General features: G+C 39.8%; 1 pseudogene across 1 annotated transcript; it reads left to right on the forward strand.

Moving 5' to 3' along the window:
• The first annotated feature begins 3,713 nt into the window (after positions 1–3,713).
• LOC104674653 lies at positions 3,714–4,398 on the forward strand (annotated as a pseudogene). The gene has a single exon (XR_749667.2). The product of XR_749667.2 is annotated as a 60S ribosomal protein L9-like (transcript).
• Positions 4,399–8,213: the final 3,815 nt, after the last annotated feature.

The raw sequence follows: 8,213 nt of genomic DNA on the forward strand, positions 1-8,213 counted from the left end.
ATTTTATAGGATTGTGAGTAAAATTAGAGTATGTTTCAGAGACCATATGTGGCTTCCAAAGCCTGACACATTTACTATCTGGCCGTTTAGAGAAAGTTTGCTAACCCCCTGACTTTTACAAGAAATATGTGGAGAGATTATGACAAGATGATCAATGACAGCATGCAGGATCAAATAGACTAACACAGAATGTGAGACCTATTACAGAACAGTTAGCCTTGCTTCTACAAGTCTGTAGCATAAACATTGGGATGGGTTGCTGGATTGCTCTAGACTGAATGTTAAGTGGATGTTTGGTTCCTGATTTAAAGAAATATAAAATGTAGCTTTAAAATTAATATTTTAAATTGGTAAGTCATTGTTTGTACAATGTATTTGGATCTATGTAAATAACGGAGAATGGTTAAATCCAGCTAATTATCATACACATCCCCTCATTCGCATTTGTTGGAAATGTATTCTTAGCTATTTGGAAATACACATTATTGGCTATATCAACCCTGCTCTGCAATAAATCAAAACTTATCACCCCTCTGTCTATCTGAAACTTTGTGCTCTTTGATCAGCAGCTCCTCCTTCCCTCCTTGCCCCATGCTCCCAGCCTCTGGTAACCATTTTACTTTCTACTGACAAGTTTAACTTTTAGATTTCACATATAAGTGAGATTATACAGGATTTGTGTCTGGCTTATTTCACTTAACATAACGACTTCCAGTTCCATCCACGTTATTGCAAATAACAGAATTGTTTATATAGCTGAATATTCCAATATGGTGTGTATGTGTGTGTATATATATTATGTGTATATATATACCATATTTTCTTCATTCATTGATGGACACTTAGAGGTTGATTTCACACAGCAGCTATTGTGAGCAGTGTTGCAATTAGTATAGGAGTACAGATATTCTTTTGAGATACTAATTTCTTTGAATATATACCCAGAAGTGAGATTGCTAGATCATGTTGCAGTTCTATTTTTAGTTTTTTGAGGAGCTACTGTATTCCATGATGGTTGTAATAATTACCGTTAATGTGCAAGAGTTCTTTTACACATCCTCACCAACACTTGACAAAAATATGTAGTCATTATAATTTTATAAGTGATTATATCACATATTGCACATGAAGAAAATCCTAATTTTTTTAGAGTTCCATGCTGATGCTTGTAGAGATAAGTGACATGATGTTTTGAATTTGCTTGAAAATACTTAAATGAAACAAGAAACGAAAGGAATAAATGGGGGGCATGAAGCAAATATGACAGAATATTGATAATCATTGTTGAATCTTGGAGGTTTAAAGGTATAAAGTTTTCATAAAATAAAAATGAGACCAAGTAGTATAATTATTGTTCTTTTATCTAACAAATTAAAAATGTATCAACTTGACCGGGCCTTGGGATGCCCACATATTTGATCAAACATTATTTCTGTTTTTTTCAGTGAGTGTTTTTCTGGAAGAGATTAGCATTTGATTTGGTGGACAGAGTAACGCAGATCACCTTCCCCAGTGCACCTTCCTCAATCTGTTGAGGGCTTGAATACAACAAAAATGTGGAGGATGTTTGGATTTACCCTTGCTGCCTGATCTCTTTAGCCAAGACATAGATGTCAGGCCCTCGGTGCTCCTGGCTCTCATACCTTCAGACTCAGACCAGAATATATACCCTATTGGCTCTCCAGCCCTCAGGCCTTCAAACTACATCACTGGCTTTCTTGGGTCTTGGAGTTGCACATGGCAGATTATGGGACTTCTCAACTCCACAATCATAAGCCAATACCATTACATATATATTTCATCCTATTGGTTGTTTCTCTGGAGAACCCTATAGAAGTGCGTATCTACTCTGAGAGCCCTGTGCTATGCACTGGGGACACAATAGTGAATAACAAAGGCGTGGTCTACATCTTCATGTTGACAAACAGGAACGGTAAATAAATTGTAACGTTCTGTAAAAAGAACAGATGGTGGTAATTTTCTGAAAAATAACAGGGCAGGGACAAGGGAAGGGCTTTCCCAGGAAAATAACATTTAAGCTCAGTTCTGAAAGAACAAAATGATCGAGTGGAGCAAAGAACAGAGGAAAAAAGTAATCACAGCAATCAGAACAGGCATGCAGAGAGTCTAAGGGTAGAAGAGGTAGGTTTCTGGTGGTTGGAAGTACAAATACGAGGCTTTTTGTTTTTCATTAAAAAAGGTTTTATGGAGTTTTAAAAATAGACTTTACTTTTTAGAGAAGTTTTAGATCCACAGCAAAATGGAGTGAAAGGTACAGAGACTTCTCACTCTCTGCCCCTACACACGCACCGCCTTTTCTCTACCAGCACCCCTAGCAAAAGGGTACATTTGTTATAACTGATGGATCCAAAGTCTGCAGTTTACGTAAGGATCCAGTCTTGGCGTTGTGCATCCTGTGAATTTGCCTGTACCCATCATAATGACATGTACTCAGCATTATAGTATCAAACAGAATAGCTTCACTGCTGAAGGCATTATTTTTGTCCTCAGCCCTCTCCCTCTTTTCCTTATCTTCATCTAATCCTCCTCCCTCACCCAGGAAGAAAGAAGTCCTCCAAATGGGCAGAACTTCATAGGCTGCACCTAGTTATCCACTTATGTAAAGTCCAAGGTGATAACTGTGATTCATGTGCACTCACAGCTGACATGGCCAGCTGCTCAGAGACATGGAAGGACAAACACTGCAAGATTATAAATAAGAAATTCTGAAAGAGGTATGAGGATTTTACATATGTGAGTAGCTAGTAGTAGGAAAGATATCTTGGTGACAGTTTGAATATATATCTCCACCAAATCTCATGTTGAATTGTAATCCCCAGTATTGGAAGTGGGGTCTGACGGGAGGTATTGGGTCACGAGGCCGGATGCCTCATGGCCTGGTGCTGTCCTCATGCATTTGAGAGATCTGGTTGTTTAGAAATGTGTGGCACCCTACCCCCAATACTTGTTCTTTTGCTCCTGCATTCACCATGTGACATGCAAGCTTCCACTTTACCTTCTGCCATGAGTAAAAGCTCCCTGAGGCCTCCAATGAAACCAAGGAGATGCTGGTGCCATGTTCTCTGTACAGTCTGCAGAACCAATTAAGCCTCTTTCATTTATAAATTAGTCTCAGATACTCCTTTATAGCTATGTAAGAGTGGCCTCAAATACTTGATATCATTTGCTACCTCAACCAGAGATTATACATTACAGATAAGGTGCTAACCAATTAGACCAAACAACTTGCCCAGTTGATATAACCACACTGTCATTGGTTACCTAATTGTTGACACTCTTCGAAACATGATTCAAACGACCATGGTGACAGGAGCAAATAGCCTGGTCTCTCATTTACCAAGATTAACTACTCTGAACCTCGACTGCCCTACAGAGACCAAAACATAGCCCCTGAAGTGGATTATTTACTCAAGGGGATCAACTTGGAGGTAAATTGAGTATATTGGGCTCCTTCCATGATAAAAAAGACAGTTATCTATTCTAATGGAAGACATATTCTGAGTATGGGTTTGCTTTTCCTATGTGTTTTAGCCACAATTCCTACCCAAGGCCTTACTGAATATTTGATCCCCTGGCCTGTGGTCCTACATAATACATCTCGTTAGATCAGGGTACCCATTTCATGTAACATGAGGACTTGTGATCATAAGACATAGAAGTCATAACATGCTTTTGCTGTGTCTACTGCAAGAATGAAGACCATTCTCAGCAATCAGACTGTTGACACTCCGGAAAATATCGACATTACTCTGAAGGGACGCACAGTTATCGTGAAGGGCCCCAGAGGAACCCTGCGGAGGGACTTCAATCACATCAATGTAGAACTCAGCCTTCTTGGAAAGAAAAAAAAGAGGCTTTGGGTTGACAAATGGTGGGGTAACAGAAAGGAACTGGCTACCATTCGGACTATTTGTAGTCATGTACAGAACATGATCAAGGGTGTTACACTGGGCTTCCGTTACAAGATGAGGTCTGTATATGCCCACTTCCCCATCAAGTCGTTATCCGGGAGAATGGGTCTCTTGTTGAAATCCGAAATTTCTTGAGTGAAAAATACATCCGCAGGGTTCAGATGAGACCAGGTGTTGCTTGTTCAGTATCTCAAGCCCAGAAAGATGAATTAATCCTTGAAGGAAATGACATTGAACTTGTTTCAAATTCAGTGGCTTTGATTCAGCAAGCCACAACAGTTAAAAACAAGGATATCAGGAAATTTTTGGATGGTATCTATGTCTCTGAAAAAGGATCTATTCAGCAGGCTGATGAATAAGATCTAAGAGTTATCCAGCTACAGAAAAAAGATGCCAGATGACTCCTAAGACCTACTTGTGATATTTAAATGATGCAATAAAAGACCTGTTGATTTGGAAAAAAAAAGTCATAACATACTGTTATCTTATGATCACCAAGTCATATAACAGACTGTTATGTTATATACTGTTACAACAGTATGTTATATGACATATATCTTATGATCACCAGCAAACTGCAGGCACAGCTAAAACCTTAGCTGAGAGGCAGTATTTTAAGCACCAGCCTCCAGAATGCAGGAGGTATATTGAATCACAGACATTATGGTGCTATCTTCTCATTAGGAAAAAGTATATAGGTCCTAAAATAAAGAGGCAGAAGCCAGCAGAGCCTCACACAACTCCAAGTGACCCACTTGGAAAATTTGTCTCCTGACCCTGTAACTCTGGGCTTTGCAGGATTAGATGTTCTGATCCCCAGTGGAAAGTAATTTCACTACCAGGTATAGTAAGTGTTCTGTTTAACTATAAGCTATAGCTTCCATCTGGGAACTGCAGGCTGCTTATGTCCAGGGACCGGCAAGCAAGGAAAGTGACCACTGTAGTAAGAGTAGTCTTGATCATCATCAGGAGATAGGGTTGCTGCGATGCAAAGGTAGCAGGCAGAAATATGGTTAGCACCTGAGTAATCTATTTGGCTACCTCTTGGAGCTCCCTTTGCTGAATTGTGATGGTAAATGGATGATATGGTTTGGCTGTGTCCCCCTCAAATCTCATCTTGAATTTCTACATGTTGTGGTAGGGACTCTGTGGGAGGTAATTGAATCATGGGGGCAGGTCTTTCCCATGCTGTTCTCAGGATAGTGAATAAGTCTCATGAGATTTGATAGTTCTATAAGGCGAGGTTTCCCTGCAAAAGCTCTTTTTGCTTGCTGCCATCCATGTAAGATGTGACTTGCTCTTCCTTGCCATCCACCATGATTGAGGCTTCCCAGACATGTGAAACTGTAAGTCCATTAAACCCTTTTTCTTGTATAAATTATCCAGTCTTGGTTATGTCTTTATCAGCAGCATGAAAATGTACTAATACAATGGACAAGTGCAGCAAGCCAATTCAAATTCCCCAGGGATGACAGTTTGGGTCACTACCAGGTGAGCCACCAAGATGAGCAGAGGTACCAGGTGAAAACAAAGAGGGTGTAGAATGAATAGTGGAGGAAGGAAACAATGATTATTAGTTGTGGGCCCAACATTAGTTCCCATGGTGGAGGTCGTATTTTATCCTACTAAGATTTGGTTGGGGACAGAGAGTCAAACCATATCTTGAGTCATAATCCCCATGTGTTGAGGGAGGGACCTGGTGGGAAGTAACTCGATCATGGGGGCTGTTCTCCTCATGCTGTTTTTGCGATAGGGAGTTCTCATGAGATCTGATGATTTAAAAGTGGCAGTTTCTCCTGCCGCCTTGTGAAGGTGTCTGCTGCTTCTTCCGCTGTGAGTGTAAGTTTCCTGAGGCCTCCCCAGCCATGCAGAACTATAAGTCAATTAAACCTGTTTTGTTTATAAATTGCCCAGTCTCACGTAATATCTTTATAGCAGTGTAAAAATTGACCAACATACCTACTGACCTTTGTTTTCTAAATTTCTTCTATGAAGACAGGCCCATCAGAATTGTCAAACAGCTGTTTGCTGAATTTACATGAAAAATAGTTTTCCCCTTCCTTTGTTCCACCTCAGCCCCTGAACTCTAAGTTGCCTAGGTGTCATTAAATGCACTAAGAGGCTTTCACATACTCAGTAATTTTGTGATTTCTTTCTCTACCTGTTCTTGCTTCCTTCTTTTCTAGAGGTGCCACCCCTCAGAATGGTTTCTAATAAGGATTTCACACATGAAACTCCACCCAAGAGTCTGCTTCATGGATAACCCAATCTGAAAGAGGTTTGTCCAATGTCCTTAGAGTGCATAGCATGTAGAATCATATGCCCATCATTATAACCTATGGTTACACTTTAGAAACTCAATGCTTTAATATTATAGTTATGTATTTATAACCTATGGTTACACTTTAGGAACTAATGTTATAGTTATGTATTTGTAAGTTACTTGTGAGATAGGCACATAATCCCCGCTTTGATCTATGAGGAAACTGAACTCAAAGCTGAAGTAAATTGTTTAGCTAATGAGAGGTGCAATTGAAAACCAGCATCTGGCCGGGCGCGGTGGCTCAAGCCTGTAATCCCAGCACTTTGGGAGGCCGAGATGGGCGGATCACGAGGTCAGGAGATCGAGACCATCCTGGCGAACATGGTGAAACCCCATCTCTACTAAAAAATACAAAAACTAGCCGGGCGAGGTGGCAGGCACCTGTAGTCCCAGCTACTCGGGAGGCTGAGGCAGGAGAATGGCGTAAACCCGGCAGGCGGAGCTTGCAGTGAGCTGAGATCCGGCTACTGCACTCCAGCCTGGGCGACAGAGCGAGACTCAGTCTCAAAAAAAAAAAAAAAAAAGAAAAGAAAAGAAAACCAGCATCTGAAAATTGCACATGAATGGCTGTTAGCTAATAATCAATTTAACTGTAAAATTTTACCAATCATAAATCTGACTCATGAGTTACTTCCTTTGGTCTTTATAAAAATGCAATGAGGCAAGCAAGATTTTGTCCTTCAATCCTATGAAAATGAGGAAATTACAGCTCATTTTCCTGTCCTGCTCCTCCTCCAGTTCCTCTTCTACCTCCTGACAGCCTACAGTTTTTGCAAAATGATTGGTCAGAATGTTAATTCTAAAACCCTACCAGATTCTTAGTGAAATAAAACATCTCATCACATTGTTCATATATTTTTAATTATTTTACTAAGGGATGAATTCGTTATTTAAAGGTTCTGAACCTCAGCATCATTGCATGTAAAATTTGCGCATTTGAAAGCACTATTCACAAGCATTTGCAATAAAAAACTGATAATAAAGGGACATTTCTAAGTATTCTGGGATTCCTAAGCAGATTCGATCTTCAGGGTAACATGGAGTGAGGGATAAGAAGGCACAACAGTGTGTCCAATATAATAAGTGGGTAATGAGGCAGACCTGCGTTTGAGCACAAGTGCTTTCCTTTCATCCAGATTCATGGGCAGGCACTTTAGGAAAGACTCAGTGTCCTGGGCCTGGAAGGTAGTTTAGAAGATGCAAGTGAGCAAGAGGAATGGTGCCCAACCAAGATGAGTGAAGCCAGGGCAACACCACATCTGCTCAGAGTGGCTCACTGCAGAGTTCAGTTGAAACTAAATGTCAAGCCCAAACTAGTTACCAGTATATGCTCAAAATGCAGGATAAGGAAAAGACTGTTCTGACTCTTTCTGGAAGCAGACAGGGTGTACATTATAAATAAGTAGTCTTTACGTGCTGAAAAATTTCAGCTTAGGAATGAGGGCTGGAGGATGTTAAACATCCTTACAAATTTCCCCCCATTTCACCACCAGAGGAATAATTATTCTTTTTCTTTGTAGGTATTTTAAATGCTGCATTTTATGGTACTATTTTCAAAATAGCTCTTAAACCTGAAGACTCATGCATGATATGCCTGCGAACTTGCGTCAGGATCTTCATATTTCCCACCCATTAATGAACAGGGGGATGTGGTGGTAAATCCAAAAATAGGTTTCACTTGAAATCATATGGCAATTTCAAATTTCTTGTTACTGTTATGTGTATGTTTGTGTATATATGCATGTGTGTTTAAATACACTCCTTAACCACTTTCTCTCATTTGACTTTTATCTTGCCCTGCTATTTAGAAAACAAATGAACATAAATAATGGACAGATGAAGATGTGAAATAGATGAAACTTATTTTCCTGGAAGAGGTCTTAAGGTTAGAAACGTTCCTGTTAGTTCCTTTTGAAAATGAAAAGATATCCTAGAGGTTACAAAATATAGAAAAACAA

Source organism: Rhinopithecus roxellana, chromosome 9 (genome assembly GCF_007565055.1).
Source record: "Rhinopithecus roxellana isolate Shanxi Qingling chromosome 9, ASM756505v1, whole genome shotgun sequence".
NCBI lineage: Eukaryota > Metazoa > Chordata > Mammalia > Primates > Cercopithecidae > Rhinopithecus > Rhinopithecus roxellana.